The sequence below is a fragment of the Protopterus annectens genome, chromosome 17.part0 (genome assembly GCF_019279795.1).
Source record: "Protopterus annectens isolate FY-2018-M chromosome 17.part0, PAN1.0, whole genome shotgun sequence".
NCBI classification, from domain to species: Eukaryota; Metazoa; Chordata; order Ceratodontiformes; family Protopteridae; genus Protopterus; species Protopterus annectens.
Window position 1 is genome coordinate 287,150,362 of NC_056751.1, and position 24,388 is coordinate 287,174,749.

Here is a 24,388-nt window from a genome sequence, read left to right on the forward strand (position 1 = left end):
AGCAATCTTGTGTACCGCCAGAAGTGCAACCTTACTTTCCATACAGAGAGGAGATGCTGATGGAAGATGGTATAATTTTCAAATGTCCAAAAGTTATTGTTCCTACTTCCTTACAATGTGAATACATTCAGATTTTACACTGTGGCCACCCAGGTATCGATTCTACGAAAAGAAAAGTGAGAGGACTGGTATTTTGGCCTTCTCTATCGAAAGACAATGATAAAGTGCTTTCTTCTTGTTCAGCATGCAACAACACTAAGCCGCATTTGCAAAAAGAGCCACTTCAGCTAACCCATATTCCCAAACTACCTTGGTCAATAGTAGCCACTGATGTATTTGAGTGGAACAATCAGCATTACTTAGTGTTGGTAGACTCTTATTTGAACAGGTTTGAGATTGATTTGCTACCTCACCTAACATCCAGTACTGTTATTACTAAGATGAAACATCATTTCTCAGCCCATGGTAGTCCACACAAAGTTATTTCTGACAATGGTACCCAGTTTACCAGTCAATTGTTTCAGAGATTTGCAAGAGTGGGACTTTATAAATGTTACTAGTAGTCCTGAATACCCACAGTCAAACGGCCTTGCTGAACATACAGTACAGAGTGCAAAGCAATTACTAGAGAGGTCAAAGAGTGACAATACCGATATCTTCTTGAATTTACTTAATCCCAAAAATATAACTCATGACAATCGACTTGGCTCGCCTGCTCAGAGACTTCTGTCTAGGTAAACCAGAACAACCTTGTCTATCAGTTCTAGTTTGTTGGTGCCCAATGCTAAAAACAACAGAGCAATCAAAGCCCAGCTTTTCAGGAAGCATTCTTCTCAGAAGTCCAGCTATGATAAAATTAGCAGATTTCTTCATCTGTTAAAAGGAGGAATGACAGTGAGGATGCAAATGACAAAAGGCTTTGATCAAATAGGTCAAGTGAGAGGTATATGAGCTGAGCCAAGATCCTACTTAGTGGAATCTGAGGGTATAGAATACAGGAGAAACCACAGATATCTTCTTCCTGTATCAGAAAAGATATTGCAGCATCGTACCTGTGATACAGACTCTAGATCTCAGAGCAACCCTGACAATGTTTGTACTGAGGAACGTCTCAATATCCATTTCCATTACTGATGATGTTGCAGTTGTCCCCAAAGTTGAATATTCCTTGAAGACAGTCCCCATTGTTGTTTACAGTTCTGACTTTTATGTTACATGATCAGGTCATATTTCTACACCTACTGTAATGTATACAGCAACCTGGACATGATTGCTTTATATGTGTCTAATTTTGTATGATTGCATGTCAGATGATTAGTTCTATATAATTGCATGCCAAAAAATTATTTCTGTAAATTGCATGTGATTGAATACTGCCAATTAGTATATGATCTATTTCTCAAAGAGGGAGGATATAGAACAGAGCGTGTGTATGTACCTTTAAGAAGCATTTCCAATGTAAGCATGCACATATAAATAGTGAGCATGTGCAGGCAGCAGTGCTATTTTGAGAGAACAGCCAGAGTGGTAACATGTCTGAGCATGGTAGTCGGTCTGTTTATAAGTTTATTTAAATTTAAGTTACAAAGCCTCATTCCTGATGTGTTTGCGTGTAATAAAGCTGCTTGAACTGAACCGACAACCGCTTGTCTGTTTTATCTTGACCAGACAAGTGACACTATATCTTTTGTTCACACCCAGTAACAGCCCATGGTTGGGGTGTATAATAGACATTAGCACTGCACTGCCTCATGCAGAAATCATCCCATAGCCATGCCTTGAGTATGTGCCCCCCCCCCCACTACAATGGGCTTGACCACCTTTCCTGCCTTACCATCAAGTACTTAAACCACTGTTCAAACTCTGGACACCTGGGCCATAGTCAGCACTTTTTCCCCTGTGTGCCACAGGCACATGCTAGTGGTAGAGATTCCATGCATTCTCTAGTTATTGCTAGCTGGATTGCATGCCCAAGGCAGCCTTACCAAAAATTGATGGTAATAAGAGTGATGACTACTAGATGTGCCAGTATATCATGGCATTTCTGTCAGCTCCTTAGCATTTCCTAAAGTGTGATGGCAAGACTCAACACATTTACACACCAATAGATAAAAAGTAGCTGCAGTTAACATTACTGGTCCTGTACAACAGGTTATGGCTGTCTCAGGATGTTTTCTTAGGTAAGCACTGTTTCCACATATTCACTCCCCACATTTATCTACAAATATCCATGAGTAGGGGCACATAGTATATACGTTTTGCACTAACATCACATCTAATGAAAATAACCAGCCGAACCGTATTTTTTAAATAATCAGAAGCTGGTATAGTAAAGACACAACTACAGTATTTGTGATTCATTTACTGCTTCAGAGATAACCTGAAATGAGAACTGAACCTATTTTGTAGCTCACCTAAGCAGAGAAGGAACACTGTAGGACAGAGGAGCAGTTCAGAAAGGGAAGCATAGTCAAGAAAAGCCTCCTGCTGTGCAGCCATGAAACATTTAGTTCTGCAGAACATCTATGGGATGAGGAAGGAGAAAAAAGTATTCAGATTAATATAAACACTTTCTGAATAAGCTAAGCCTGCCCACCAGGCTTTCCAAGTTGTAGATGATATAAAGTCTTGGTTAACTTTTCCTGTGCTTTTCCACAGGGGATAAACTAGACCAGACTTCAGTCCAGTAAGGTAATTTCATTGATCTGGGAAATGATGACCAATGACAGTAAAAATGAAATAACTTTTTGAACATAATTCTGCTTAGAGCTTATCATACATGCAAAAAACACGGTCTTAATTTGAAAATAATTGATAGTGAAGCATTTCAAACTCAGATGCATCAGATAATCAAATTAAAATTTGTCATGTAAAATATTTATATGGAGGAATGATTTGACAAGGGAAATAGTGAATGCAACAATTGTGAGGAGGTGATGAAAAGGAACTACACATTCCTTGGTGTACTAGAATGTCAAATTTGGAATATTAAATGGGAATGTATGCTGGTCAGAAGGCAACCCCTCCAGGAGATATTTTGTCCTGATTGTGTTGGTTTTGGAAAGCAGATACTCATGTGTTGGCATTTTTGTATACATTTAAAAGAATGTCATTCCAAAAGACTACTCATATGTACAGGCAAAAAGTAATGTGTATACAGAATTTATTTTTTTATTGATATAATGCATGTAAAGACAGTTCTGTGTAGACTTTAAGTTACACCCTTTGTTTCTGTGGTTTCTTAAATTCCTTCACTACAGATGTCAGAATCAGTGGGAGAATAGAGAGACTGATGCAGGATAACTCATGAAACCACAGTACATCCAAGTCTGTTAAGAACTGTTCCCACAAAGGAGTAATAGAAACAAAATTAAAACGTTGTTTTCACTCCTTCCATGTTCCTTCATATGACTGTAGCATGGCTACCACATTTCAGAGAAACAACATAACTTGGGACATTACCACAGTTGAAAAGTTGCTCATTCAGCAGCTTTCTATTTATTTTTTAAAGAGATGGGTTTACTAATGCAGACCTTGATATGTTTTGCATTTACAAACCCTATGGATAATAGATGGGAATCTTAACATTTTGCAGAATACAGCAGAGCCTGCTTAATCTTCAGACTGAATTTTTCCTGCTCAGCTTTTTTAAATTGCAGCTATAGACAGTCTTTCTGTAGGAAAACATATGAAAATAAACTGTAAATAAATTATCTGAGTACGTATAAGCCACTAAATGTCTGACTTCCTTCTACTGCACTGATGTTGTTGTTGTTGTATCTTTCGGCTTTTCCCGGTTAGGGGTCGCCACAGTGGAACTCCGGTCCGCTAATGATTGGCAGTAGATTTTTACGTACAGAGTTGCCAGCCCTGACGCATAGCCTTCAATGAAAGTACACCCATTCATGCATGTCTCCACACAGAAGACGCTTTAGCTGAGAATCAAACAAGACAACGTCTTACTGTGAGGTGACAACGCTCAGCCATAAAAGACTTTGGGATTTGCAGATGATGCTGGCCTATGAGTAAGCACACGGCAGGCAATATGAAAAGTAACTTTTTTTTTTTTTAACATACAGGGCACAACAAAACTAGGTCTGCTTAAGTGCAGCTCCCTTGGTGTTATATTTCCACCGCAAGTTATGGTCAAATTGGTTCTGAGACCTATGAACCACTATACTAATAATTTATGCCATATATATATATTTATATATATATATATATATATATATATATATATATATATATATATATATATATAAAATTGCACCAGATTTATGGAAAGACTAATAGCATGCATGTCTGATCATGACTGGCTATATTATATATAATGTACATATATGTATATGCATGTGTGTGTATGTGTGTGTTTGTGTGTGTCTGTAGTATAACTATATGTATGTGTGTGTGTGCATGTATATATTTATATGTGTGTGTTTGCATATGTATGTGTATGTATATATATATATATATATATATATATATATATATATATATTTATATAAAACCTATGAAAAGATCGACCTGCTGAAATATCGAGCACCATATGGTCGATATTTCAGAAGATCGATCTTTCCAAATTATTAAAAAAACAAAATACAAGACGTTACTGCAGGGGGGCAAGCCCCCCTACTTAAATATACCAACTCCAAGATCACTCTACAGCAGGGAATAGGAAAACTTCCCGTTCTGTGCTGTATTGTTAGTGTAGCAAGATCTCAGAGTTGGTATATTTAAGTATGGCGGTGTGGGGGCACAGGGTGGCTTGCCCCCCTGCAGTAACATCTTGTAGTTATTTGTTTTTTTTTGTGTTTTTAATAATTTGGAAAGATCGATCTTCTGAAATATCGACCATATGGTCTCGACCATATGGTGTTCGATATTTCAGCAGGTCGATCTTTTCATAGGTAACTATATATATATATATATATATATATATATATATATATATATGGACCTACCTGATAATATCAAATTCTCACTTATCCAAAAATTGCATTCATGAGACGACTTTGCCGGAAACGTATTTTAACGAACACCTGGATCTCAGAAGTTGTAATCCAGGAAACCAACCAGTTGGCAACCATGGTGAACTTTGCCGTTTTCCCCACTATAGTGCAATCTCAGAGTTGGAATATTTAGTTGGGGGGTGTGGGGGGCAAAGGCCCTCACTTGGGTGAATTTGATTTGCTTCAGTTTGTGGTTATTTTTTTTTTTTTTTTTTTTGTGTCTTGGTGGCCAATTGGTTAGTTTCCCAGATAAAACATTGGTGATCCGGGTGTTCAGCGAAGTCATCTCGTGAATGTAATTTTCAGGTAAGCGAAAATTTGTTAATATCAGGTAGACCCATATATATATATATATATATATATATATATATATATATATATATATATATCTTCAGGTAGAACAGAACAGCATGTGGCACATTCAGTCTTCTTCATTTATAAGTTCATGTACTGTTTTAATATAATGTATAAACTGTTATATCATCTAGACGGCAGCTGAGTATTATTCTGTGGCATATTATTTAATGCTCACTATAGCAATGCAGTGTATTGTACATCTAAATAGTGGCCAGATCTGGCAATGATAACATTTCTATAACCCTTTGGAATTAGATCTTTGTCTCTGAAACAAGTAGTGCAGGAACTGAAGAACATCAGACCAGTTAATAAAGTAAAATTTACCACATCTTAAAAATGTATACTGTAAATGCTCTATTTAAATTAATTTAATCCTTTTATTACTTGTCGTAGTTTTTAAAATCTGTATGCAACAATACAGAGAACAAACTTGGTTGCATACACTATGCACTGGTGCTGCTGTGTACATTTTTATTCTAAGCATTTCCCATTTGTACAAGATGTACACAATCACACAATGCATATGTGCCTGTGATTTCTTCTTATCACTTACACCTACTAACCTGAAGTGCCACTCATCCATAATTCATTTGGGATATAAATTATGTACAATCTGTATCTTTCTTGAAACACCTTTAATCTGTTATATAGGTGATTAAATTAAAAGGAACTACTTAATAAGTAAGTTAAATTGAAGTAAATTAACTTCTATGAGCATAATGTTAGTGATACTAAAAGTAGTATGCATACAGTATATTACAAGAAAATATTGGAGGAATGCTCAGTGCTAATGCTATCAAAAGCAAATGCAATGTTGCATATTTAATAATAGCTGCATTTACTGCATTCTTTTAATCACACTCTTTCACCAGCAGGCAAAAAAAAAATCTACCTATAGTAGTTCTAGTGTCATTGTTCTTTCATGACTCCACTTATTACATAGGTGATAAATACATATTCTTGTTGGCAGGGGTGAGGGCTATCAATACTAGTGCTGTCAATGTAACTTTGACATCAAGTAATGTTTTAGATTAAAACACTGATACATGCTTAAAAAAGTCAACATGAATGAATCACCTACGTCCAGCAAAGAGGTAGATGGATTGTGTGCGAGAAGACCAGCATGAATGTTGAAGAATCAGGAGAGTAGTATTGAATAGAGAGAGAGAGAGATGGCAACAGTTGACACACACCTACCCCGTGTAGAAAATAGGAAAAAGGAGATTGAAGATGATATGCATAAAACATAATTGTAGTGAAGGTAATAGGTTGTTTATGCCATAATCAGAATTGCTGACTAATATATCAGATAAAAAAGTCACAAACATAAATTTAGATTATGCGGCACTTTTTATCTTCTCCACTATCTAATATTAACTAACTCCATATACTGTTTTCAGAAATACAAGATTTTATAGGAATTATTTTTCAAAAGTGCATTCATCTATAAAGCAAATGGTAAACAGAAGATAAAACAAAGAAAACATTAAAAAATATACTCTTGGTCAAGCTTTAAATAGTAGCAATCTGTGCTGGGGGTGTGAGATGTAAAGTGTTTGATCCCCTGAGCTGTGTTTGTTAGACCATGAGGGTATCTTAATCCAACATTCATAGGTAAATACTGCACGACCAGCTCCCCATGATTGATTATGGCTTAATTTTGCCTTGGAGAGAGTTACATAATCCATTTTTAGTAATCTGAGACTTAGAAATCATGATTTACATGGAGATTATAACTTTAAGGCCGATTGCATGTTCAGATTGCATAACTCCCAGTGGAGTTCCCCACTCAGTTTTTCAGTGCTTGGCTTCTTGGCTCTGATTCTATCAACAGGACCTTATAAAGAACTTGTAATCTTAAATAATATTAATCAAAACAGGCATTCTGAGATTGCTTAGACAGAAGCTCATATTAGTTTCTCAAAAATAAATAGTTTTTATTTACCTTATTTATATTTTCATCTATAGTTTTATATAGAGCTATCATATAGTTGATCTCAAAAATTAGTTCAGATTAGGAAGCTGTTGGTTGTGAAAATACATGGTTATCCCTCATCTTTTAATTTTACGGTATTATTTTTTAAGTTTATCCAGTTGACAGAAAGTGTATGTTTTGTTTTGTGATGCTGGAGTGCTGTAACCTGCATGACTGCACATGCTTGTTACTCAAACATTGCAAAAATAATATCACATGACGCTTCAGTATTAAATATTTTGACATGGTGTAATAGCTGTAATACTTGTCAGGGAATGGGAGTCATGGAGGTGTTACTCCTTCCTGGCTTGTGCAGTTGATCTCTTGGGCTTCATGGGGGTCAGATGTGGCCATATGTGGTTACTTCTTGCAGAACTACTGTCCCTCATAAAAACTACAACTATATTATTCTCTTATGCTACATTTGGTTAAATTGCATTATAATTACATCGGTATATTTTAAATGTCCAGATGACAGACTTATAACATTTTGTTGCAACTACTTGGATAGAGTTTTGGACAAAAGTGAATTATTGTACCTGGTAGTCACAAAAATAATTGAATGTTATACCAGTACAACTTCCATTAGCCAGGCTACCTAATTTATTGATTATAGGTGATACTGTACTTGAGGGCAGCCACGGTAGTGCAGCGGTTAGCGTTGTCGCCTCACAGCAAGAGGTTCTCTGGTTCGATCCTTGGCTGGGGTGCCTTCTGTGTGGAGTCTGCATGTCCTCCCTGTGGTCGCGTGGGTTTCCTCCGGGTGTTCCGATTTCCTCCCACATCCCAAAGACGTGCTGTAGGTGGATTGGACACTCTAAAGTGGCCCTAGGTGTGAGTGCATGTGTGTACCCTCTGTCGAAGGTTGGGCACTGGGCTGGTAACTCGACACCGTAAAAACTCCACTGCCAATCATGAGCGGACATATGATCTGCTGTGGCGACCCCTAACCGGGAAAAGCCGAAAGAAGAAGAAGGTGATACTGTACTTGAATATTCAATTACAGTGTTTTTTCCCCCAATTTTAAAATAAAATCAAAGAATTAGTAAAGCTTTATGTAGAATTCTGATGATGGAGATCATTGTAGGCAATGCCTGCACCCATCTTAGGTGAGGGTTTTGGGAAGAATTTGAATATACTTAAGATATGCTTCATATACATAGTAACTGAAATATGAAACATGGTTAAGGATCTCACATTTTGCAATGAGCTCAAGAACAATTGAGTCTTTGTACTCTGTAAGTTGTCATTTTTATTGAAGCTTGTATTTGGTGTCAGAGCTACACAACAGATAGAAAGAATCCTTCTTTGAAGTTTAAAACTGAAACTGGCACGTGTGTGTGTGTGTGTGTGTGTGTGTGTGTGTGTGTGTGTGTGTGTGTGCAGACACACATGCTCCTCCATATCGGACTTTAAAAGCACATTAAATAGCACTGGCTCTATAATACATAGGGATAAATTCCTAATTGCAACCTGACAACCCATGTTTGATTAGGGTATTAAGCACTGGAGAAGCTGATGATGGAGGGAAGGGGAGTAATGATGTAACGATGACGGCCTTTTCCAAGGTGAATAGTGTGGCAATGTTTTGGGGGACTTGCACCATATCATGAGCTCCAGTTTTGGTACTGGAGCCATGACAGGAGATATTTGCCATAGAGCAAATGTTCATTGGGCAAAAGAGAAAAAACATAATTATATTTCTGAAGGCACTTCCCTCATGGTATCATTGTGCACCCACATTCTGACACTAGCTTAGCACGTCAGAGGCAGAGGTAGGTCCTAATCGAAAACTCCATTGCAAGCTGCAGTATTACAGATCTTCACCTTGTACCTCAGAACTCTTAGGACAGGTCAGACTGGAGGGTTCACCACAAGTATGGTGACCACTGAGATGAAAGTATCATAGAGCTGGGAACTGCAAACCAGCAAAGGTGTTAACAAAAATGTCCTAAGTAAAGCATATTTCTATTTACAAAAACATTGCTTTTAACATTCACATAGACTCTGGTATCTCTGATATGAATAACATTTTTTATTTTGTATGCACAGACATGCACACATACATTCACCACATTCACACACAGACACACACACTCTCTAAAATAGGCATACATTTGGTGAAACTACTGTGCTAGGCGACTGTTTCAGCTCTTTGCATAAACAGTTTTACCAAGTTCATATGAAGACATCTGCACATTTAATTTCCTAAATATTCGAGTTTACTCAGTGCACTATCTGTGCATCAATTTTCCTAATTAAAGATGCATGTCGTGTGAATTAGAAATATATATCCTTTGGGCACACTGTAGTAGCAGGTGTTCTGCCAGTTTTAAGTTTTCAAGAGGCATTTCAAAGTTTAATGGACATAAGCACTATTATACTTCAATTTCCTTAAATTAGAGGAAGAACACATTGCCAAACAATTCTCATTACTTCAAAAACTGTGTTCATAAATTACATCAGTAAATCTTACTAAAGGTCTGTAAAAGTTTCCTATTAAAAAGGATTGAGTGCAGTTCAGATGATCACAGCTTTTGTACTCTTTCTCTGAAATGACACAGCTGCTGCAGTGAGCTATACTTTCAGACAAAAAGGTTTTATTTCCTTAGCACTAACTCATGTCTGTGATAGCTTCAATTCAGATGTGCTGTTTGCTTATCCTGAAGTAAAAGGAGATGCCAGTGATAAGTACTACAATATCTATAAAAAGAATATTAAAATGTAGATCGCAGCAGCAAATCAAAAACAGTCATCTGTTATTCTTATTGTGTTTTTCTCCACCAAAGATGATCTTATTAACAGATAACTAATAAATTATTTAAAATAAAATATTTTTATGATTAAAGAAACATGCGAATGCTTCACAATGCCTTCATCATGACTTGTGAGGAAGACTGAGGGACAATTTACTTGCGATCGGAATCTTTTTCTTCTTAGCTGGTGGGTTACATCTGTAAATGTAAAGCTCTTAGTAGCAGCATATACAACTTAAAGGTTTCAGGATTCAGAAAATGACCATACTGAATTTTAGTGGATAATATAAGCAATCTGATAGTTGATACATGGCTGCAAGCATTACGAAACAGTTAAAATGTAATGCTGCCATCTGGGTCTTCAGAACCAGACATATCAATTGCATTTGACTGGTAATAAAGTCAGCATGCAAGGTTTAAACTCAGTTTTATGTAATCTGAAACAATGGAAGCCTGAGAAAAACAGACTGCTAGGCAAAGAAACGCTGTTAACTTTGGAAGCACTTTATCAGTCCAGTGAGTAGATATCTGCAATGATGAAAATATAGCACCCTTTCTTAAAGTTCTTAGGTTCTAATGCTAGAGGAGGTCATCATGGAATAGTTGTCAAGTAGCTCTGTGCATCTTAGAGTGAGCTGTTGCATGCATGGAATACATCTTTCACGTATCAGCATTCTAGAAATTTTACTGATGAGCAAGAGGGAAAATTACATATACAGGAAGGCATCTGACAAAAAAGTAAAAAGGTAATTTTACAGTTCTGAGGCAATGAAACAACAACAAAAAATGGCAGTGATGAATCAGGTCAAACAAAAGTAAATGCATCAAGCATGGTGGTAGAGCAGTTTAAAAAGTATTTATGAAATTAAGTCTTGACTATTAAGAAATGGGATAAAATGGGCTCCCTCTTGAAATGCTGGTAGTTGAAATGCTGAGTGCTGAGAAGCTGAAAAAAGAAAGACTAAAAACCCGGAGAAGAGTGAATCTTGAAAATCTTTGTTCTCCTTAAAACTTCTTTTTGCAGGGAGGCCAAGCTCGCCCCCGTAACTATCATGTGGGGGCCAAGCAGCTCACTCCCTCTGAACTTATGTATACCTACTCTGAGATTGCCTTACCTCCGAGAAAAGGGAATATTCCAGGAAATGGCATCTTGGATTTAGAATATGTAAGTCCATTCTTTTGGCCATTCAGTCTCTGCATTTCAGGATTCACTTTAGCTGGTCTTGACAATTCAAATGATTACTAAAATCCCTGGAAGTCATGCCCTAAATGAAAATGGGTTTCTGGTAAGCCAGAAATAGCTCATGATAATGTGTGGTATCAGGACAGTAAGACCTTAAACTATGTGCATGTGCAGTCAAACAATCTTCAACCAGAAAATAAAACACGTTTCTCATTTAAAATCCTTGTATCTGTGAAACAGACCTTGACCAATCAAGCAGCAGCACATTCCTAGTCCATTCAGCAGGATAAAGCAAATACCTTTTAAAATACCTGACTAGCTGCAACTGTAGCAGATTGCAGGATTTTTTTAAATAGCTGGAAGGAAATTAGAGAGTACCATGGTTCAGATGGTTCAAGCTCTGATATTTGCTCTAGATGACCAGGGTTTTGATGTATGTTGGAAATAAGAGATGAATGACAAATGTTGACTCATTCACCTTAAAAGGAAATGTCACAATCATTTCACTGGAAGGACTACAATGACTGCACTTATGTATGTGGCACATGGCTCCATGAACTTAAAGGCTACAAGTGTGGAAATGTGTGTGTCTACATTGTAGTGCATGTACACTGTGAATGTCATAGCCCTGCTGTGAGAGATATCTGTGCATAAGTAAAACAAATAAGGCCTGACCTTCTCCCTACCCCACAATTGACGGTGCCACCCAAAGAGGATTGAATAAATGGTCTGGTAGGGTCTTGCCCTCATGGGGAACAAATGGTCCAGATAGGGCAACTAAGAGTGAAGCCTAATGCTCATATGGGTTTAGGGACCCAAAAATGTATTTAAAGAAATTTGAAAGTGCTCTAAGATTTAGGCATTCATGAAAAAATAATAGAAAAGGACCATTTACTAGGGCAGCAGTATAGTGCCACATAATGCAGTGACCAAAGCACCCGAACAAACAAGACTGAAGGGAGAAGAAATTGTAATGTCACATTGTTGACAACTTTATATATTATTTATGCAGGTGGAGGTTGCAGACCCTCAAACACACTCTGTATGCATCATATCCAAGGACTCTACCTGTTAAAAAATGGCAACATAATCACTTTTATGAAATCTCCATTTCTCTCAACCGCAAGAAAAAGGAGTTAAAGCTGCAGATGTGTACCACTGGAAGCATTCTTCACCTGCTAAATAATACGTTTTATATGTGTAATTAGAAAATAACTGGCCACACTTTCTTTAGAGACTCATTTGTAGTTAATACTCAAGACATTTATGTTTTACTGGAAAAGCTCACCCAGACTGTGTCACAGTTTGGTGCAAGTGAAAGCTTGGTTTGTTTTTGCTTTCTTGTATTTTGTGTTGCCACATTGCCTTCTTCTATTTTGCGTAGTGTGATTTATTTTCTTTACAATGTGTTTTAATTGTATTCTGCTTTTAATTGCATATCTAAGCTATGAAAGAGACCATAGGGGGTTGTAACCAGGATTTTAAGATTTGTATGCACAGCTCCAGTCTGCTGCTCCCCACCAAATCACACCCCTTACAAATTACTCTCCAAGCCACATCCCCTTCACAGTGCTGCTCTCTCTCCAATCCCTGGTAAATACACGCCAGGATGCTAATCATTTACACGATAAAACAATCAAACAAAAATGGATATTTCAGTTAAATGTGGAAAGCATGTAAAGTAGCTTATCACATTTACATTATGGCTAGCTTTACCATAGTGCAACTGAAGCCAGATGACCACTCATGAGTGCATTTTAACCCAGTGTGGCAAAGCCCTCAAACATCCATCATACAAGCACTCACATGACTAACCTTTTGTAGTAGTGTTGCGGTTTGAGAAGTCACATTGTTGCTCCACAAATAGTCTTTGTACCATGTCAAGCTAGCCAGTCACACAGAGGTCCATTCACTCCACACAATTATACCACATAACTACACCAGGTGAAGACACACCAGCACTTTACCCATATATTCCCAACTATAAGTTGGGAATAGTTGTCCCGACTAATGTAGTCCCGACTACAATCCATTCTGCTACAGGTCCCATGAGGAGCTCAGTGTCTCTCCAACCTAACACCACTCTTAAGTATTCAACTGCGGTACCACCGTTATCATTCTTATAAGAAAAGTGCAGTCCGGGTCTGAACTGTCTGCAAACAACTAAAGTTAACTTTGAACCTAACACCACTCTTAAGTATTCAAACTGCTGTACCACCTTTATCATTCTTATAAGAAAAGTGCAGTTCGGGTCTGAACTGTTTGCAAACAACTAAAGTTAACTTTGAACCTAACACCACTCTTAAGTATTCAACTGCGGTACCACCTTTATCATTCTTATAAGAAAAGTGCAGTCCGGGTCTGAACTGTCTGCAAACAACTAAAGTTAACTTTGAGTATGTCTCTACCTGTTTGAGCCAATATTCATTTTCCCCTGGAGAGCACTCTGTTTTGGCTTGTAAGTAGCCCCCCCAACACACACACTCATCTTCCACTTTCTCTCTCATTCCCTTCTGTTAGCAGATAGTATCCATAATCTGATCAATACTGTGTGTTTAATTTAAACTGAGACCACAGTGGCCTACTGATACAAGGTTATCCTGTTTTTCCACCTGAAAATGGTTAAGAAATGACTTACAGTTTCAGAGCAGTCCTTGGTCAGTTGTGATTGTTTCTCAAACACTAACTTGTCTTTGCTTTAGCTCATTAGCAGCAGTACAAATAACTGCCTGCTCACACCCTTGTTCTCCCCTCCCCCTTCCCGGTTTATTACCTTAAGACAATCCCAAAGTTAATAAATATTACCTGTGGCAGGCACCATTTTTAAAACTACAATCCACTCTGCTACAGGCCCCATGAGGAGCTCAGTGTCTCTCCAGTAAGTGTTTTACAACTGTAAATGCCTATTTATGTTGAATTGTGTTAGACATTTTACAACTGTATATGTTTATGTTGAATTGTGTTAGACATCTAATATGATTTATGCTTTATTATTCGAAGTTAATATGCCATGCTAGCATTTTGTCTGCACCAAGTTGTTTTTCGTATAATAGTATAGTCTATTTGCATAGCTGCACCTTGTTCACTAATGTTATTCATGTAATTGTGTTGTGTGTAGACAGCTCATACTGGTGTCTAATTATTTCTATATAATTGTGCTGTTACTTTTGGATAGAATCACATTAGACAACCTCGACAGAGTGCTGCTCGCTATATTTTTATCTGTGACTGCATAACTGTGTTGAGGTTTCTTCTAACTGATTTTTTCCAATTGGGTCAGTATCTGCATATATTAATAGTTGGTTCAAGACATTTAGTCCTGCATACAGTAGCTATTTGCTCAGTTTGTTTTTTGTAATCTTTATAATATATCTTTACCATCTCAAAGTGCTTACTCCTCTCTGTACTCTTCTTTTCTAGACCTAACACCACTCTTAAGTATTCAACTGCGGTGCCACCTTTATCATTCTTATAAGAAAAGTGCAGTCTGGGTCTGAACTGTTTGCAAACAACTAAAGTTAACTTTGAACCTAACACCACTCTTAAGTATTCAACTGTGATACCACCTTTATCATTCTTATAAGAAAAGTGCAGTCCGGGTCTGAACTGTCTGCAAACAACTAAAGTTAACTTTGAGTATGTGTCTACCTGTTTGAGCCAATATTCATTTCCCCTGGAGAGCACTCTGCTTTGGCTTGTAAGCAGCCCCCCCCCCCCCCACACACACACGCACACTCATATTCCACTTTCTCTCTTATTCCCTTCTGTTACCAGATAGTATCCATAATCTGATCAATACTGTGTGTTTGTTAATTTAAACTAAGACCACAGTGGCCTACTGATACAAGGTTATCCTGTTTTTCCACCTGAAAATGGTTAAGAAATGACTTACAGTTTCAGAGCAGTCCTTGGTCAATTGTGATTGTTTCTCAAACACTAACTTGTCTTTGCTTTGGCTCATTAGCAGCAGTACAAAGAACTGCCTGCTCACACCCTTGTTCTCCCCTCCCCCTTCCCTGTTTATTACCTTAAGACAATCCCAAAGTTAATAAATATTACCTGTGGCAGACACCATTTTTTAAAACTACAATCATCCTTGTCACTATCATATGTTCATTCATCAATTAACTCTGTTACCTGATTGTTTCCAGCCCCCTCATAAGAGCAACTAACAGGGTCTCTACCCACTTTGCTCCCCAACCTGCACCCTATTACCTCCCGCCCCCAGTGGTCCCACCTTTATTACACTCACAAACCCCTCCCATCTTTCCTGTAGCCAACCACAGCGCTAACCCAACACTACCTCCTCCATCTTCCCATTACTATCACACCTCCTCAACTAACATGTACAAGCATACCTTACCTATGCTCACTGCATGCACTCTCCTTGCATATCTTACATCCTACCAAAGCTCCATCATTCCCCCACTCAACCACTACCACTGTACTACTACTCACACCACCACTCATGTCTCACCCTCACTCAGCTCCCTCCCACCAACTCAAGAACCATCCCTATGCACCCCCACATATTCTACCAACTATATTACTCAAACATAAAGCATCCCTACAACTTAACATAGTAACCCTCCCACCATACCTATTACCCAAAGAGCACAATCATAAAGTTTCCCTTATAAACAAACACATTCAAAAACTGGCAAAACTAATAACCTCATGCATATCAAAACTAGCCCGAAGTGGAGATATCCACCCCAACCCTGGCCCTACCGTCTCCAACCCCAATCCTCATAATCAGACTAGAAACCACAACTTCTCCCATATTACAGGCAATAGAAAGCCAAATGACTTCCTTCTACTAAGCCTAAATATTAGAAGTATATCCAACAAAGTCCATGAACTCCATGCCACCATAGACTTGTACTCCCCAGATATAGTCATCCTGACAGAAACCTGGCTAAAACCTCACATTACCAGTGAGCAAATACTCCCTACAGGTTATGGTATACTAAGAGTAGTTAAACAAGAAAGGAGGCGGTGTAGCTATAATATTTAAACAGCATCTAAACATCCAGATCTTAAAATCATCAGCTCCACAAACAGGCAATGAAGAAATAATATATACCAACCTCAAAATAAACCAAAACAAAACCATCAACATAATTGGATGCTACTTCCCACCTGGCCAAAACATCCCTCCACTAGAAAACCTCCTCAGTTGGTCTGCCCACCATCTCCCCCAAGAAACTATCATTTTAGGTGATTTCAATATTGACTGGCAATCCTGTTCTGGCAACCATCCAACCCATCATGTAAACCTTCATGGCTTCACCCAACTAGTCCAGTCGCCAACCAGGATAAATAAAAACTCCAGCTAGCACACTACCCTGGACTGGATACTAGTCAGTAAGAGCCCCCAGTCATATATAACAGGCTGCTTATCAGATAGCCTCAGTGATCACTCCCCAACATTCCTACTGAAAAAATACCTATACCAAGTTAAACCTGTCGTCTACCGTCAGATACGTAAAAAAATAAACTTTAACCCACTCACATTCATCTCATCCCTCAAAGAATGTAACTGGCATCCTCTAAAGTACCTCAGTCTTGATGACTCAGTTGATTTTTTTAATACTACCTTCCTGAGCATCCTTAATTACCATGCCCCCATAAGACTTTCCAGGATCAAAGCACTCCCCATGGCTACAGAAAACCACTAAGTCAGAAATGAAAAACAGGGATAAAGCCTGGGAGCACTGGTGCAAAACCAAGACCCCCTCAACTAGACAGAAATTCCTAGAACTACGCAATAGAGTCAAAAAGCTAATAAAACAGGACAAATTCCAATACTACCAGTCTGCCCTAGACTCCTCCGAACACAGCCCCAAACAATTCTGGTCCTCCATAAACTCCATCCTCCACCCAGGTAAAGTCAGTACCCCTCCTCCTAACATCCCTCACTCCTCAGAAAATATTGCTACCTCATTCAACACACACTTCACACAAACCATACTATCACTAGCTAAACAACACAACCCCCACCCCTCCAACCCACACCTTAAACTACTAATCTCCCCACTGCCTTCTCTTTTTCTCCTGTACCTACCTCCAACATAAAAAAACTATTAACTAAACTTAAACCCACCAGATTAGCAGCAGACAACCTCCCAAGTGAATACCTACAAATCACAGCTGATGCTCTGGCCTTCCCAGTATCCATCTTGATTAACCAATCTCTGTCAGAAAGTTATGTTCCCACACTGTGGAAAGTATCACATATAATTCCCCTCCACAAAGGCGGATCCTCCACAGAACTAACCAGTTACCGCCCCATAGCTATTCTCTCTCCACTCTCCAAAATACTAGAGAGATGCATACACTCTCAGGTCTCAGACTACCTCCTTACTAACAACCTCCTTTCCAATACTCAGCATGGTTTCCGACCAAACCATAGCACCACCACTGCCTTACTCTCCTTTACTAACACTATCCTTCAGCATAAAAACAATGGCTATCTCTCCTCTGCTACTTTCCTAGACCTATCTAAAGCATTTGACATGGTCCCACACAAACAACTTATCTCTGTCCTCAATAACCTATCCTTCTCACAATCGGTCACCAACTGGTTTCAGAGTTACCTGTCTGACCGCCAACAATCTGTTGTATGGCAGAATGACATATCTCCCCAACTACCTGTCTCCATAGGAGTTCCCCAAGAATCCATCCTTGAACCCCTACTCTTCTCTGTTTTCACAAATAATCTAGCCTCTGCTACCACACATGGCACACTCATACAATACGCAGATGACTCGACCATCATCTGCTCAGCCCAGTCCCTACCCAAACTGCAAAAAGTCACACAGGAAGCCTTTTCCTCTGTTGAAACTTGGTTATCCGATGCCCAATTAATACTCAACCCAAACAAAACTAAACTACTCAACTTCCAACCCACCAAACATACTCAAAACAACTCTCACTTTAACATCACAGCAAAAGACAACACCACTATATACCCAACTGAACACACCAAATTGCTAGGAGTGGAAATAGACAATAAACTAAAATTTGACATTCACATATCCATGACCATAAAAAATGTCCACAAAAAACTAGGAGCATTATATAGAAATAAGCATCTTCTCACCAAAGCAGCAAAGATTTCAATAGCAAATTCCCACCTTATCTCCACCCTACTTTATGCCTCTCCAATATATACCAACCTAAGGCAATGCGATCTAAACAAGCTAGAGACCTGTTAGAACAAAATTGCCAAATTCACCACAGGGGCATCCTACCGTAGTCACCACTGTCTCTCACTTGCTGAACTGGGCTGGCCTGAACTCCCTCACCTCCTTCAATGGTATCAACTCTCACTCGCCCACGAACTAGTAAACCATCCACTAAATGTCCCATCCCTCCAGAATCTACTCCAACCCTATCGCACCACCAGACCACTAAGATCCAGCAATAAAAATCACTTGCAGATCACTAAAGCCAATAACTCTGCTGGTGAAGCACTGTTCTCTTGCACCATAGCCAAATTATGGAACTCCCTCCCACCCACAATTACCTCTGTACCATCATGCACCCACTTCAAAACTTTACTAAAAGCGCACCTAAAAACATGCTGGCTATGCCCTTGCAACTCCGACTCTAATATCACCCACCCCATCCAACCACTACCTTTATTTCCACTCCACTAACTACCTTGATTATAGCAAGCTCAGATGCTCATAAGCCTAGTAATTATTACAGGAACTTCTTATTTTAACATTTGTTAATGTCTGTTATGTATTTCACAGATAAAGATTCTAGTTGTCTACTGATGTACTATGTTCTTCATCTGTAAATATGTTGTAAGTAATTGCTATGTAAATTGTTAATCGCTATGTAATGCAATGTAACTACTGTCTGTTTATTTTAACTGTGAAGCTTTTCTCCCCGGGCCTCCGCTGAAAATGGACCTACATCCAGTCAGACACTCCCGGTCAACAAATATAAATAAATAAATAAGTAAACAGCACAGAGCTGCACCTGGCAACTAACCATTGAACGTCATAACTCAAACACCAGATTTGTACCGGCACATACAATGCCTAATTAACCAAGATAACTATAATTACCAGTTCCTCTGATTCTTATAATTATCATGCAATATTTTATATGCTCTACTAATTATTCCTTTTTAATGGGCAGCATCTGTTTTAGATTCTATTAAAAACTCTACCATCTATTTCTTTTTGTTTGCCTATTCTCTATCAATCCTTGATAGGGAAGGCAAGCTGTAACCTGCAGTCCAAATACATTCTTGGCATCTTCCCATTCTATTATCTTTCCCTTTCTAGTTATTTGCTCCCAATGCCTTGGTTCCTTTGCCAGTTTTCTCCAATAAATTCTAGCCATCTCTTGCCTATTATCTGTATCTCTAACCACAGTCATCCCTATCAGCAGAATCTCGTTTCTCCATTCTCATGCTGGTTTAGTTCTTAGACTACTCCCTGCTGTTTTATTAATATAATACTCTGCATGATTTTTGTTGTTCTCCTTAAGAGTCTGCATCCAAAATCCCAGACTCTCCTTATTTCTTGAGCTTCCCTCCTGTTTCATCATCATTCCTTTCCACTTTGAATTATAGTTTTCTGCTTGTGCTATGTATAACAGCCTTAACTGTGTTGCTCTAAAATACCCCCTCAAATTGGGTAAGCCTAGTCCACCTTGTTCTATTTGTAGAATCATCTTATCTCACTTGACCCTTGCTGTCTTCCCTTCCCAGATAAAATCCTTCCAGCTCTTTTTTAATTGCTATCCACAGCTTTTCTGGGAAGAGAGATTGGATAAGCAATTCACAAAGAGACACCGGGGAGATATATGTATATCTCCCAAATATGCAACAAAGTCTAAAATGTTTATGATCTTTGCCTGGAAGTGTTTGCATAGGTATTTTTATACCCCAAGTAGACTCCAAAGATTTTTTCCTCAGATGGATAGCAAATGTTGGAGGTGTGACAAGCAAGAAAGAGGTGTCTGGGAACATATTTTTTGGAGTGTAGTGAGCTGGTAGACTTTAAGGATTCTCTGCAAACTGCTCTGTCAGAGATGCTGGGTGAGTGGATTGGATTGACTTAGATTATTTTTTTGAGCTGTGATACAGAATCAGAATTGCCTAGACATAGTAAAGCCTTGCTCAGTCTAATTATGGTGGCTGCCAAAAAAGCAATTACTAGAAAATGGAAATGAAAGTCTAACCAACTTCACTAGAAGTAGTGAATACAGTAACAGAGATAAAACAACTGGAACTGGGATCTTTAGAAAAGGGATGGAGCAAACTACATAGAAAAAATGTGAATTGTGGGAACAATATATGCAGAGAAGGAACTAGGTTTAAAAGGCAGGATTAGAATGAGCCTATAATGCTTAACTGACAATAACTGGATACATTATAAGTGATGTATAATGTTTGCACCTGTATTTGTTTCAGTGGTGCCTGTGATGTATAATGTTTGCAACTAAAGTGGTGTCAGTGTTTGTTTTTCATTTATATAAATGTAAAATTGCTTATGCCATACGTGATAATTTAATAAAGATGTTTATTGGAAAAAAAAACTATAATTACCAGTGACAGAAAACTGCACTGAATTCTCACTGTGACATAAAAATGTTGAATACAGGAATACTGTCTAATCAGATTGTCTGTCTATCTCTCTATCTATTTTCTGTCTGTCATTGATCAGGTTAGTCCCTCTAGGCCAGTGGTCTCTTTTCAGGAGAAACCCCAGGGCACAGGGGAGCATCCCCTATTTTTACCTTAAACAGATTCTCTCTACAACTCCTTGACACAAATTCTCTAAATGACTGCGCTCACTGCACTGCTTAAAATCATATTTCCAGAGAATAGAAAAGAAGTGTCTTCACTAGCAACCTTTAAATAACCATCAAAGGATCTCTGTCTTATGAATGCTTGCTCACTAAATCCATCCATCACCTCCAATGCCAATAAACTCTCCATCACTAGACCCACAGCCTCCCAAGCTCTTTCTACTACTTGGCATTGAAAGCATAATCAATAAAATTCTCTGTGACAACCCACTGGGGTCTAATAGCCTTCAACCCAAAATTATAACTTTACAGACCCTACATCTGCATTTAGTATATTTCTTAGCATACTGGACATGATACAAGAGAAGCTTGTGGTTCATAAAATCCAATGCAGAACTATTTCATTCACTCTTCTTTTGCTGCAGTATCTTTCCTAAAATATAGAAAGGTGCCACTACTAAACAGATTCCAAAAACAACCCACACACCCACACCCATTCAATACTACAAATGCTTGGTAAAGTACCAAAAAATAGACAGTAATCAACCACCTAAGTGTATTGCTGACCAAGTACTTCTAGCCCCCAACGAACATGGATTCTGGGCCAAAAGGAGCACAAAGACAGCTATTGAGACTATAACTGATGACATCCTAATGGGTACAGCAAACAATAAGTCATAGTAGCATTATGTTTAAACCTAACCAAAGCAGGTGACATGGTAGCCCATCCACTCTTTTTCCCACTGCTTCCTCATCTTCCTTTCCTACCATAATTTCAGAGTTAAAATAGGCTGTTCCTCCTCCACCAAAGCTCCCATCTCAAATGAGTCCCTTGGGGCTCCATTCTATCATGCTTGCATTTCTTCATTTACATCAACAGACCTCCCACATCTGTATGTCATTGTCTATGCCAACAGCATGGTTATCTACAGATTTTATCAATCCCCTCACAACATTAACATTCAACATCAGTAAGACCTGCTTTCCTTTTCCTTTTCCAAATGATTAACCTCAGAGTGCCTGATTGTGTGATTTAGCCACACATTCTCTATATTAGGCTCCAAATTCAGGAAAACTATAATGCCAGGTATAAGAACTCATTTAATTACTGCAGTTTAGGAAAGGTCTCGAACATTACTTCATTTAATTAGCAGAATGTTAACTTAACCCATATAACATATTCCAGCTGCTACCTAATTTCTTTAACAAAGCTTTTACAATCACTAGCCAGCATTTTTTGAATACCTAAATCAATGCCATCTACAGGCTGTGTTCCAGTTTCTTCCTCCAAATTCCCCAACTTCCCAGCACACCCCCTTAACACTCCTCTCTTCATTATTATCCTCCCTTCCCACTCCCATGTTCCCATTCTTCTCAACCTAGCAGCTAGCTCTCAATACTTCAGTTTTTTTCGATAACTTACTCGATAAATATTCACTCTCTCTTATTTGACTGCTTCCATCTCTCTTTCTCTGTACTTTCCCACCATTCACACTTCTATTAACAGCCACTATCACTCTCATTCTCATTATGCATTTTTTTTTGTTTATTTATTACTAGAGGAAATTTGGCCATAGCATCAGGGAACTTCCCCTACTCTTGGTAGTCGGGGAAGGATTTTTGTACTACACATCCTGACGTCCTGTTTCCTGTCCAGGCATGGAGGCAGCCAGGAGGAACAGGAAGAAAATATGGCTGACTCAGCTTTGGCTGAAAATGAAGTGAAGGTTGATGAAAATGTAATTGAAATGGTAGTGATATTGGAAGAAAAGGAGATTGTAGCTGTAACAGAGATAGATTCAGAGGAAAACTTTCAGAAGGGATTGTTTGAAGGAGAGACAGTTACCTCTGGGAAATGCATAATTACAACCCTCCAATCGGGAGGGTTACGGGATGATTATTTGGAAGAAATGGTAAACCAAAGTGAACCAGAAAGTGGAGCAGCAATTTCATGGAGTGGCATCATGGAGAAAATAGAAGAAGAAAAGGGAGAAGAAACGACTGTGCCAGAAAAAGTTCCAGAGGCAAAAACGTATGCACAAACTGTGGGAGAAGGAGCAAAGAAGAAATAAAAGAAAAAAAAGTATACAGTATGTGTGAGCTGTAAAAAAAAAAAGAAAGTTTGGACAGGTATAAGGTTTGGGACTCTGCCATAGCACCTCTGGATGTCAAAGCAAAAGAGGTAAGATCATTAATTCTAATTAATAGACTTTTTGTGACTTGATATTTGAGAATCGATAGGCCATGGAAATATTTTGGGTGCATATGAACAAAAGAAAAATATTTATCCATGGTCAGAATATGTCATGCAAGCTTTTTGCAGACAAACAAAAAAGAATAATGATCCAGTTTAGAACTGAAGTTGAAGCAAAAGAACTGAAAGAACATTTGTTAACTATATGTAAAGAAGTAATGGACACTACAAAAATGTATGATGAATGAGGACTATGGACTGGGGATGGGAATGTGGAGTAATACTGAAAAATGGAAATGATAATGTTATGTACGTACCTAGTATTATTGATGTTCATGGTAATAGGGGTTTTGTAAAATACAGGGTCAACCAAAAACTTATTTTGTGGAAAAACTGATCATTTAATCAATAAATGTGATAAAAAAGATGTTATTTATGTGGTAAAACTGGGCATAATGCAAAAAAATGTGATTTAAGGTGCAAATAATGTGGCAATACTAGTCATTCATGGCTAGAATGTGAAATGAATGTGCAGGAAAATGAAAATGAAGTTGTATAGGATAAAGAGATAGAATGTGTTGTACAAGAAAATGTACAAAAAGATGTAACAGATAAAGAGGTTATACATGAAGTTAAAAAAAGTAATGAAGAAAAAGAAACAGAGGAGGCAAGTGAAGAAGAAGCTGATTGGTGCACAGTAAGAAATAAGAATTTGATAGGGAAAAGAGTTAAAGAAAGGAAAAGAAAATTCAAAAACATAATGCTTTGAGAAAATACGAAAGAAAAGGGATAAACATTTTATTATACTAAATGTTCTTAAAAGCTGAAAATATTGGCTTTAAATGTGAACAGTATGAAAAAAAATGAGAATAAGTATATTACAGTGGTGGAGAATAGGTACATCTACAGTAGATGCACATATTATTGTTTTAGAAGATATCAGATTATTAACAGAGGAAGAAAGAACACAAACAGAAAAACTTTGGAATGATGTGGTAGTTTGTAACATGGGGAATGAAACATGCTCGAGCATATGTATATTATGTCAAGAAAGCACTGAAATATTAGATGTAACCATAGTGGAACTGGGCCAAACTACGGTAATAGACGTACGATGGAAAAATATGTGTATAGAAT